Source organism: Pseudorca crassidens, chromosome 2, assembly GCF_039906515.1.
Source record: "Pseudorca crassidens isolate mPseCra1 chromosome 2, mPseCra1.hap1, whole genome shotgun sequence".
NCBI lineage: Eukaryota > Metazoa > Chordata > Mammalia > Artiodactyla > Delphinidae > Pseudorca > Pseudorca crassidens.
The window spans coordinates 24,418,059-24,425,767 of record NC_090297.1 but is presented as its reverse complement, the minus strand read 5'-3'; the positions used below and the strand labels follow the sequence as shown (position 1 = coordinate 24,425,767).

Genomic DNA, 7,709 nt, shown 5'->3' with positions numbered 1-7,709 from the left:
TTGTACAATATATCCTTGTAATTTATTCATACATAATCCTTTGTACCTCTTAATCCTACCCCTATCTTTTTTTTTTTTTTTTTGCGGTACGCGGGCCTCTCACTGCTGTGGCCTCTCCTGCTGCGGAGCACAGGCTCCAGACGCGCAGGCCCAGTGGCCACGGCCCACGGGCCCAGCCGCTCCACGGCATGTGGGATCCTCCCGGACCGGGGCACGAACCCGTGTCCCCTGCATCGACAGGCGGACTCTCAACCACTGCGCCACCAGGGAAGCCCTAATCCTACCCTTATCTTGCCCTTCCCACTTCCCTCTGCCACTCGTAACCACTCGTGTGTTCTCTATATCTATGAGCATGTTTCCTTATTGTTATATACACTAGTTTGTTGTATTTTTTAGATTCCACATATAAGTGATATAATACAGTATTGGTCTTTCTCTGTCTGACTTATGTCACTTACCATAATACCGTCTAAGTCCATCCATGCTGTTGCAAATGGCAAACTTTCATTTTTTTAATGGCTGAGTAGTATTCCATTGTATATATAAACCACATCTTTTTTTAATCCATTGATCTGTTGATGGACAGTTAGGTTACTTCTATACCTTGGCAATTGTAAATAATGCTGCTACGAATATTGGGGTGCATGTATCTTTTCAAATTAGTGTTTTCGTTGTTTTCAGATATATACCCAAGAGTGGAATTGCTGGGTCATATGGTAGTTCTATTTTTAGTTCTTTGAGAAGCCTCCATACTATTCTCCACAGTGGCTGCACCAATTTACATTCTCGCCAACAGCGTAGGAGGGTTCCCTTTTCTCCACATTCTTGCCAGCATTTGGTATTTGTGCTTTTTTTGATGACATTCTAACAGGTGTGAGGTGATGTCTCATTGTGGTTTTGATTTGCATTTTTCTTTTTTTAAAAAAATATTCATTTATTTATGCCGATGATCTTAGTTGCTGCATGTGGAATCTTTAGTTGCAACATGCGGGATCTAGTTCCCTGACCAGGGATCGAATCCAGGCCCCCTGCATTGGGAGCACAGAGTCTTAGTCACTGGACCGCTAGGGAAGTCCCTGAATTTTTCTGATAATTAACGATGTTGAGCATGTTTTCACGTGGCATGTACATGTCCTCTTTGGAAGAATGTCTATTCAGGTCTTCTGCCCATTTTAAAATTGGGTTGTTTGTTTTTTTGATGCTGAGTTGTATGAGCTGTTTGTATATTTTGGATATTACCCCCTTATTGGTCATATAATTTGCATATATTTTCTCCCATTCAGTAGGTTGTGGAAATACTATTTTTAATTGGTGTGCATACATACAAGCATGTGTGTATAGCCTGAGACAGAGGGTAGCCAGTAGGGCTACGAAAGGATAAATTAGTAAAAAGCAGTTTAGGGCTTCCCTGGTGGCGCAGTGGTTGAGAGTCCGCCTGCCGATGCAGGGGACACAGCTTCGTGCTCCGGTCCAGGAAGGTCCCACATGCCACGGAGCGGGTAGGCCCGTGAGCCATGGTCGCTGAGCCTGCGCGTCCGGAGCCTGTGCTCCACAACGGGAGAGGCCACAACAGTGAGAGGTCCGCGTACCACGGAAAAAAAAAAAAAAAAAAAAAAAAAGCAGTTTAAATTCTGCTTTTGTTTCCCCTCCACCATCACTTTGGTTCAGTTTTCCCCTGGCCACTCGTTGCAGAAATCTGGGGTCATGGCCCAGACCTGTGGGGTTAGGATCACAGTGATAAAATCAAGATAGTGGGAAATAGGACGTCACTGGTGGTGCAGTGGTTAAGAATCCACCTGCCAATGCAGAGAACATGGGTTCGAGTCCTGATCTGGGAAGATCCCACATGCCGCGGAGCAACTAAGCCGGTGCGCCACAACTACTGAGCCTGCACTCTAGAGCCCATGATCCACAACTCCTGAAGCCCTTGCACCTAGAGCCTGTGCTCCGCAACAAGAGAAGCCACCAAAATGAGAAGCACGTGTACTGCAATGAAGAGTAGCCCCCGCTCACTGCAACTAGAGAAAGCTTGCACGCAGCAATGAAGACCCAACGCAGCCAAAAATAAATAAATTAATTTAAAAAAAAAAAAGAATCCGCCTGCCAATGCAGGGGACGCGGGTTTGATCCCTGGTCTGAGAACTAGATCCCATATGCTGCAACTAAGAGTTTGCATGCCACAACTAAGGAGACGGCGAGCTGCAGCTAAGGAGCCCTTACAACAAAATAAATAAATATTAAAAAAAAATGTTCTTGGAGAGAATTCGAGAAACAAATCCAGGAGATACTGTAAGAAGTAAGGTTAACCAAGGTCTATAGAAAGGTTTGCTGCAGTCTTTTTTTTTTTTTTTTTTGGCTGCGTTGGGTCTTCATTGGTGAGCGTGGGCTTTCTCCAGTTGTGGCGAGTGGGGGCTACTCTTCCTTGCGGTGTGAGGGCTTCTCATCGCGGTGGCTTTTCTCTTGCGGAGCACGGGCTGTAGGCGCATGGGCTTCAGTAGTTGCAGCACGCAGGCTCAGTAGTTGTGGCTTGCGGGCTCTAGAGCACAGGCTCAGTAGTTGTGGCACATGGACTCAGTTGCTCCACGACATGTGGAATCTTCCTGGACCAGGGATCGAACACGTGTCCCCTGCATTGGCAGGCGGATTCTTAACCACTGCGCCACCAGGGAAGTCCTTGCTGTAGTCTTTTTTTTTTTTTTTTTTTTTTTGCGGTACGCGGGCCTCTTACTGCTATGGCCTCTCCTGTTGCGGAGCACAGGGTCCGGACACGCAGGCTCAGCGGCCATGGCTCACGGCCCTAGCCGCTCTGCGGCATGTGGGATCCTCCCGGACCGGGGCACGAACCCGCGTCGCCCGCATCGGTAGGCGGACTCTCAACCACTGCGCCACCAGGGAAGCCCCTTGCTGTAGTCTTAAAACAACAAAACAAAAAGAAAAACTGAATACCTTCCTCTCCCTCAAAAAGGAAAACATATTTTATAATGGCCAACTATTAAAATTTTGGAGAATATCATCATGATGGGTGAAGAGACACAAAGGAACATGAAAGCATGCTAAAGTTCTCATGTTAGAGGAACAATATAAATATCAGGTTTAAATTCAAAGAGGTTTAATTTGGAGGTCAAATTAAATAAAAGAGAAGGTAGAAATGTCTAAATATATTAATAATTGCAATAAGCAAAAAGGGACAAAACTCACCAGGTAAAAGTCAGGGTTTGTCAGATTGGATTAAAAAAGCAAAATTCATGGGCTTCCCTGGTGCGCAGTGGTTGAGAGTCCGCCTGCCGATGCAAGGGACACGGGTTTGTGTTCCGGTCCGGGAAGATCCCACATGCCGCGGAACGGCTAGGCCCGTGAGCCATGGCTGCTGAGCCTGTGCGTCCGGAGCCTGTGCTCCGCAGCAGGAGAGGCCACAGCAGTGAGAGGCTCGCGTACCGCAAAAAAAAAAAAAAAAAAAAAGCAAAATTCATGAGGCCATGGAAGAGAAAAAAGAGACATTTCAGGTAAATTTTAACCAAAGTAATCTTGTAAAGATATATTTATGTCAGAAGAAAAATAAACTTTAAGACAAAAAGCATCATTGGGGATAAAGAGGACCACTATATAATTCAGTTCACAAATAACATATAAAAATTTTAAACATGTATGCTCCTAAGAAGATGGCATAAACATACACACAGCCAGCATTAATAGGCTATATGGAGAAATTGCTAAATTCACCATCATATGGAAGGATTTCAATACATCTTTCCCAATTAATGATAGGTCAAGAAGACAAAAATAAAAAAATCAGCAGAGTTCAAGAAGATTTGAACCATACGATTAACCACCTCTTCCTAACGGACATATGTAGAATAATGCATTCAACTATTAGAGAATTTATATATTTTTCTCAAGTTCTTTGAACTTTTACAAAAATTATGTCACAAGTGTTGGTGAGAATGTGGAGAAATATGAACTCTCAGACACTGCTGGTGGGAATGTAAAATGGTTCAGACACTTTGGAAAGCAGTCTGCCAGTTTCTCAGACAAGGAACATAAACAGAGTTCCCATGTAACGAACCAATTTCACCCCTAGGTATACACACAAGAGAAATGAAAACGTATGTCCACACAGAAACAGCCAAAAGGTGGAAACAACCCAAATACCCATTAATAGACAAATGGGTAAACAAAATATGGTATATCCATACAATGGAAGGACTTTATTTTGCCATAAAAGGAATAAAGTACTGATACATACTACATTTTGGATGAACCTTAAAAATATTTTGCTAAATGAAAGAAGCCAGTCACAAAAGACCATGTATTATATGATTCCAATCATAGAAAATTCCTGACTATGGAAATCTATAGCGAAGAAAGTAGACTAGTGGTTGCTTAGGACTGGGGATAAGGAAAATGGGGGGTCAGGAGGATGATAGCTAATGGTACAAGGTTCCTTTTGAGGTAATGAAAACGCTCTAAAATTGACTGTGATGATGATTGCAGATACCAGTGAATACACTTAAAAGCATTGAATTGTACACTTTAAATGGGTGAATTGTATGTTAGGTGAATTTTTCTTGGTAGCTACATAATATGTTATTTGATTGTTTCTAATTTTTTGCTATACAAAAAAATGCTTCAGTGAGTAACTGTACCTATACCATTTTACATATGTGCAAATATTTCTGTAGAATAAAATGTTAGATTGGAATTGCTAATTCTAAGAATATGTTATGAATCTGTTATTCTTATAGATGTTGTCCAATTATATTCCATTAGAGGTTGTGACAAGTTATAGCTCCATCAGTGGTTTATGAGAGTGCTGAATTTTTCGCAGTTTAGTCAACACAGTGTATTATCAAACTTTTGATTTTTTATTTATCTGGCAAGTATGGTATGTTAATTTTATCTCAATAGAGCTGTTAGCTAGCCATAAAGCAAGTCTCAACAGATTTAAATAGGTATCATAAAAACATGACACGGGTGTGGGTGGTGGTGATGTGATGAATTGGGAGATTGGGATTGGCATATGTACACTAATATGTATAAAATAGATAACTAAGAACCTGCTGTATAAAAAAATAAATAAAATAAAATTCAAAACAAAACAAAACAAAAAGCAGAGTTAACACAACTGGGATGTTTTATTAATATTATTTCCCCAATAAATATATTCTGTGGTCATTTATTTTAATTTACACAATATCTTAGATCCTGGATATTGGGTGGATATTAAGTATCATTTTATAAACTGTACATCTTACAGTATAAATCAGTCATAATATTTAGAACTTTAGTACATAACTTCAAAAATAAGAGAATAAACATTTCAAGAGGACACAAATTTGATGCAATGAGGTAAAAGTTATCAAGAAATAATATGCTGGGACTTTCCTTGTGGCGCAGTGGTTAAGAATCTGCCCGCCAATGCAGGGGACATGGGTTCGAGCCCTGGTCCGGGAGGATCCCACATGCCATGGAGCAACTAAGCCCGTGCACCACAACTACTGAGCCTGCGCTCTAGAGCCTGCGAGCCACAACTACTGTAGCCCGCGCACCTCGAGCCGGTGCTCCGCAACAAGAAGCCACTGCAATGAGAAGCCCGCGCACCGCAAGGAAGGGTAGCCCCCACTGGCTGCAACTAGAAAAAGTCCATGCACAGCAACAAAGACTCACCGCAGCCAAAAATAAATAAATAAATTCATTAAAAAAAAGAAAGATAATATGCTACCTGTTCTTATTAATTTGGTTTAGTTGAAACTTCTTTTTGAAAAATTACAGCAAGGGAGATACACAATTAAAAACCATTAAAAAAAAAAACACAACACTATTGTTAGAAGTTATTAGAAGATAATAAAAGTTAAATTAAAAAATTAAAGTTAAATAAAAGTTAAAACAAATATATTTAGAAATTTAAAAAGAAACAAATAAATCATGAGTCAAAGAAGAAATCAGGGCTTCCCTGGTGGCGCAGTGGTTGAGAGTCCACCTGCCGATGCAGGGGACACGGGTTCATGCCCCGGTCTGGGAAGATCCCACATGCCGCGGAGCAGCTAGGCCCGTGAGCCATGGCCGCTGAGCCTGCGCGTCCGGAGCCTGGGCTCCGCAACGGGAGAGGCCACAACAGTGAGAGGCCTGAGTACCGCAAAAAAAAAAACAGAAGAAGAAGAAGAAATCACATTGGAAATAGAAAAATACATAGAACTAAGTTATTATAAAGATATTACATTTAACATTTGTAGGATGCAGAGAAAATAGAGTCTCAAGGGAAATGTATGGCTTTAAATGTTTGTATCAGAAAATAATAAAAGATAAAATTAATGAACTAAATGTAAAAGAAAAAATTGATAAAATAAACCTAGAAACATAAGGATGTAATAACCAAAATAATTAATGGTAGAAATCAATGAAAAAGACCCAAAGTAAAAAAATTGTTTGCTTTTCAATTTGAAATCAGTCACTTTTTATTAACTGACTAGATTATAAAAATAATCATGGTAGACACCTTAGTTCATCCTTCTAATAAGCCTGTTCATCTGGTCTTCTCTGTTGCCAGCAACTCCACATTCCAAAATGGGTGGTCTTTTTCTTCATTCTGCCTGTCGGAGAAGATAATTTGAAGGGCTGGAGGAAGTTGTTTGCTTCTTTGAAGTGTTTTCTAACAGTATAAATCTCATGAATCAGATCCTCCATTCAGATGATTACAAATATACCAAGACATCAAGCAATCAATGTGTTAATATGTCAGGGCAATTCACTTCTTGCTGATTTTGCCATAACTCACATTTGTAGATCAATTCATTTACTGACTTCAAATTCTGGTACCCCCAGGCAATACATGGTTCCACAATCCTCACAGTGTTAACCTGAGCTCAAAGAAGGTGCTATTGAAGATCCGGTGAAGGCAAAGAACCTGAAATTCCTTGCGGACATTTGAGCTCATACCACTGATACTGATGACAAATGCCAATTTGGGTTTCTCAGGTAGATAGAAGTTGCCAGCTTTTCCTGTCATCCTAGCCATTCAAATCTCAGTCTGTACGTCTGCCTATATTCCTTGTGATAGTACTTAGCTTTTTTGTAAGGTAAGCTTCCTCCTTGCATTTCACAGCATTTTTGGGGCAAACTTCTTTTTTAGATGCTTGATCAGCAGCTCTGTAAAATTCCTTCACTCTTAAGGGCTTCTGACACAGCAGGAAGCTTTTTCTCCTTTTCTGCACCCTCCATGGTTCCAGATGGAAAAGAGGAAGAAAAAATGTCTTTCTTTTTAAAAAGCTAACAGAGTAAACACATCTCTTGTGAGATTTAATGAGAATAGAAAGAAAAGCACAAATAAATAATATTGTAAATAATAAAGGGGCTATAACTACAGAGAAAACTTAGATTTAAAAGATATTAAGAGGGGCTTCCCTGGTGGCACAGTGGTTGAGAGTCCGCCTGCCGATGCAGGGGACACTGGTTCGTGCCCCGGTCCGGGAGGATCCCACATGCCGCGGAGCGGCTAGGCCTGTGGGCCATGGCCGCTGGGCCTGCGCGTCTGGAGCCTGTGCTCCGCAACGGGAGAGGCCACAACAGTGAGAGGCCCGCGTACCACAAAAAAATAAAATAAAATAAAAGATATTAAGAGAAAACTGTTGTAAACTTATGCCAATAAATTTCCAAATTTATATGAAATGAACAACTTCCTGGCAAATATAACAATTAAAATTGACTCAAGAAAA

General features: G+C 41.0%; 1 pseudogene; it reads right to left on the bottom strand.

Moving 5' to 3' along the window:
* Nucleotides 1–6,494: 6,494 nt before the first annotated feature.
* Nucleotides 6,495–7,215, bottom strand: LOC137210217 (large ribosomal subunit protein uL30 pseudogene; annotated as a pseudogene).
* Nucleotides 7,216–7,709: the final 494 nt, after the last annotated feature.